At 35.3% G+C, this 4,114-nt stretch overlaps 1 pseudogene; it reads right to left on the bottom strand.

Annotated features, from left to right (window-relative positions):
• Nucleotides 1–959: 959 nt before the first annotated feature.
• LOC100429594 (zinc finger CCHC domain-containing protein 9 pseudogene) lies at nt 960–3,185 on the bottom strand (annotated as a pseudogene).
• Between the last annotated feature and the right edge of the window lie 929 nt (nt 3,186–4,114).

The raw sequence follows: 4,114 nt of genomic DNA, 5'->3' as shown, positions 1-4,114 counted from the left end.
AATTAATAAATGGGATACTTCAAAAATCCCAACATTTAAGGGAACACATCATTCTTGGTATTTTTTGCCAGAAAATTACCAGAAAAATTGAAAATATTTTACCAAATTCTTAGCCAATCAAAAATATAAAAGTCGTGAAAGACAAAGGAAGGTGGAAGATCTTTTCCAGATTAAAAGTGCCTAAAAGTACATGAAAACTAAATGAAACTGGAATTCAGAATTGTATCGTAGTCTCAAAAAAGAAAGAAAGAGAAAGGGGGCTGGGGTGGGGTGGGGAGGGGAGAGAGAGAGAGACGGAGAAAGAGAGCGAAAGAATAAATGAACATGGATAATTAGCAAAATTTGAAATAGAACTGAATAAATGTTAATTTCCTAGATTCAATAATTGTGTTTATATAAAATGTTACCATTTGGAAAAGCTGGGTAAAGAGTATTTGAGAATTGGGAACTCTTTGTCCTGTTTTTTTTTCCCCAGAATAATCAGATAATGGATTTTCATTCAATATATTTTAAATAAAGATTTTGTGCAACTTATACTATAATAATAATAAATTGATACTTTGAAGCAAGAAAATAATACAAAGAAAAATTCATTTCCAAATGCAAAGCAGTATCTTTGCTCAGGGGTGATTCACATTTATGTGTAATTTTGCATTTTCAAAAAGATGATTGCTACAATCAGTTATATCACCACTTAGTTGTGTCTAAGTTGTATCAGTTAAACATATGCTCCTTTAGAAAATTCTTTTTAATATTACTATTTCCTTCAGTGATTTTCTCTGAACAGTGATAGAAGTACTTCTCAATGGACAGAATACGCAAAGATGTTTTTGACCACATCTCGATCATACTGACACCTACAATAAATGCTTGATTCCAAGGGAGCCCAGCTCTAATTTGTGAAGTATGTCCTGTTTGCAAAGTAACACGAGGTTGTAAGTAGCAATAGTACTTACTCATTATGAAAAAATAACAATTTTAGGTATATTTGTTTTGGATTTCTGTGATTTAAGTCATCCAATTTCTTCAGAGTCTGCACTCATTCCCTTTGATCAGCAATCAACTTTGACCATTCCAAAGATCTGAATTCTGACTTTCAGGGCAACCCTTCTTAAAATATTCCACAGAGCAACAAAGTTTGCAACCACCACCATCAACACAGAGTCCTCTGGGATGATCAGGACAAGATCTGGACAGTTGTCTCATTTCCCCACAAACAAACATTTCACAAAAGGAAATTCACCAAGAGCCGGGGCTACTTTAGCCCTGCCCTTGATTATTTTGCTCTCTGTGAACCCAGACCCAGTGCCCATCTCTTGATTTTCTGGGGCAACTGGACAATCTGCCGTTGTATGACCAGGTTTTCTGCAATGGAAACATACCACTCTATTTCTCTTCGCTGCTTGTCACTCATTGTTTTCCTTCCCATAAGACTGTCTTTCTTTAAAGCAACTGCAACTTATTCCCTTACTGCCTGATTGTTGCTATCATCTCCCCATCGCGAACCATCTGTGAGTTCTGCCTTAGGTATTCCATGAATCCATTCACATCTTCATTTAGGTACTCTTTTTTTTCTTTTACTGTTTTGCTTGTGGTGCATCATTTGCAAGGGAGAGCCTATTGGCTTCAAGTTGTTTGTGCTTTGGCAGATTTTGTCCCTCAAAGGACTTTTCGTATCCTCCCATGATGTTGCAGGCAAGGATCTCTTGTTATGTGTAGTGGTAACTTGTACCCACCTGGTCACAGTTTCAATGGAGGTACCTTATCAGTTATGCCTGAACCCCCTAGAGCAGTCAGCACGTCAGAGAAGCCTAACCCCCTACGGCAGCAATGGCATTCAACACTAGAGGTAGGAATTTCTTGTTATATTTTTGTGACTTTTGTATAAAATTTCAAAATGAAAAGTTAAAAAGCAATAAATAACAATACATTTTAAAATATAATTCACCAATTTTGAGAAGCAAAAACTTGAACAGAAATACTCCCAATTTCCTTGCCAAAACCTTTGCTTTCCCAGAAGTATTGTGTTCATTTATTCAAGGTATTAACCATTCTCATACTACTAAATCTAAAACCCTAAGCACATTCTGTGGTTGGTCTTTTTGGATTATCCTTGCCTTTCCTCTGTTTTCTTTGCATTAGCCCTGGGCACTGGTTATATTTCTAAGGCTTCTAGTTAGGCTAAGTCAATTGTATACTACTAGAATTTATTTGCTTAAAGAAAAGCAAAATTGCATCCAAAACAAATATACTCTGTTTTATTATATTACAAAATCAGTATATACAATAAAATGGAAATTTTCTCTTCATGACTCAAAGAAAAAATGTAATTATTATTATGATACTATTTAATCACTGTATCTTCAAATAAAATTGGGATTCCAAATTGAATCCTGGTCCAAAACAAATATTACATGAGTAATTGACAAAATTTAAAATAGAACCACTTAAATGTTAATTCTCTAGTTTTGATAATTACATTTATATGAAATGTTATCATTCAGAAAAGCTGAGTAAAGGGTATACAGGAATTCTGTATTTGGTTTTTTTTTTTTTTTTTTCAGAAAAATGAGTTGATAGCAAACGCATTTTCATTCAATATCTTAAAAATATTGCGACAGCTTCTATACTGAAGATAACAACTGTTTTGATGAAACAGTCAATAATTAGAGAACCAGTGTTCCAATGAGCTTATTCAGACATTAGCAATATCAAAAGAGGATATATGGTTGATCTAGTCTTTACTTGGCCTATATGAGCATGAACAGAGACTCCTATAACACCTCACAAACATACACAAATCACACACCAACTGCTTATCTATAATACATGCAATTATGTGGTTCCCATTCTTAAAACATATACCAACAAACAAAACGATGTCTCCAATTTTCATTAAGGAAAAAGGTTCAAAGGTCTAACTGCTGATTTCAAAGCTTTGCATAACCTGGCCCCTTTTCAGCCTCCCTCTTGTTACTTCCCATATGAATCCACCTTTTTACTTGCTATTGTCAAAACGTTCCACGCTGGAATACCTCTGTCTGGTGCTGATCCCTCTCTCTAGAATCTCATACACTCTAATCAACGAAGTACCAACTAAGATTCACGTGACCTTTATATCCCTAACTGTAACCCATTTTTTTCTTCTGAACTCCAGATCATGTTTTCAAATGTTTACTGGCCATCTTCAGTTTGATGTCTCACAGTTCTTCAAATTTGTACAGATCTCATAAGAGTAATGACTTTACCTACCACCCAAACACAATTAACGAATGAAACTACATTTCAATAATTTCCTCAAGTAAGAAACAGTTTCATCCTTAATTCACCTTTCCCTTGCCACCTAATATACACTCTGCTATATCTTTTGAATTTGTGACCGGATAATCTCTTGAGTTCAACAACTGCTTTCTATTCTTACTCTAATGCTCTAAACAGCCACTAACTTTTATCAGCTAGATTATCACAGCAGCTTCAAACACAACCCAGCACATCCCAGTCTCCACACTACTACCAAAGTAACTTTCTAAAATGCAGATATGATAATGTCATTGTCAGCTTAAACTCTTGTTCTTACAATGAATCACCAAACCCTTAACATGACTTCTAAATCCGTTTGCAATCTGGCTAATGCTTAGCTATCCAGTCTAATTTCCCTTCACTTTATCACTATTATGCTCCAAACATACAGTAGTATTTTCAGTTCCTTAAATATACTCTACCACCCGTAGTAGGCAGCCTTTAAAACAGTTCCTAAAAATCTTTGCCTCATAGTATTCATGATGTTGTATAATTCCCTTCTTTTGAGTGTGGGTTTGACTTAGTGACACATTTCTAACAAAGAGAATATGGCAAAGATGGGATGTCACTTCTGAAATTGGGTTACAAGAAGACTCTAGCTTCCATCTTGCTTGCCTTACTCTCTTGTCTCTTGCCCTAATGGAAGCCAGCTACCAAACTATGAGATGCTCTATGGAGAGGCACAGGTAGCAAGGAAGTAATTTTTTCTGATCAACAGCCAGATGAATTAGAGAGGAACTGAGACTCTTAGCCCAGCAAATGATGAGAGACTGAAACTTGGTCAAAACCATATTAATGACCTTGAATGTGAATT

The sequence above is a fragment of the Macaca mulatta genome, chromosome 14 (genome assembly GCF_049350105.2).
Source record: "Macaca mulatta isolate MMU2019108-1 chromosome 14, T2T-MMU8v2.0, whole genome shotgun sequence".
NCBI classification, from domain to species: Eukaryota; Metazoa; Chordata; class Mammalia; order Primates; family Cercopithecidae; genus Macaca; species Macaca mulatta.
The sequence above is the reverse complement of the archived record's forward strand: the minus strand, read 5'-3'. Positions and strand labels throughout refer to the sequence as shown.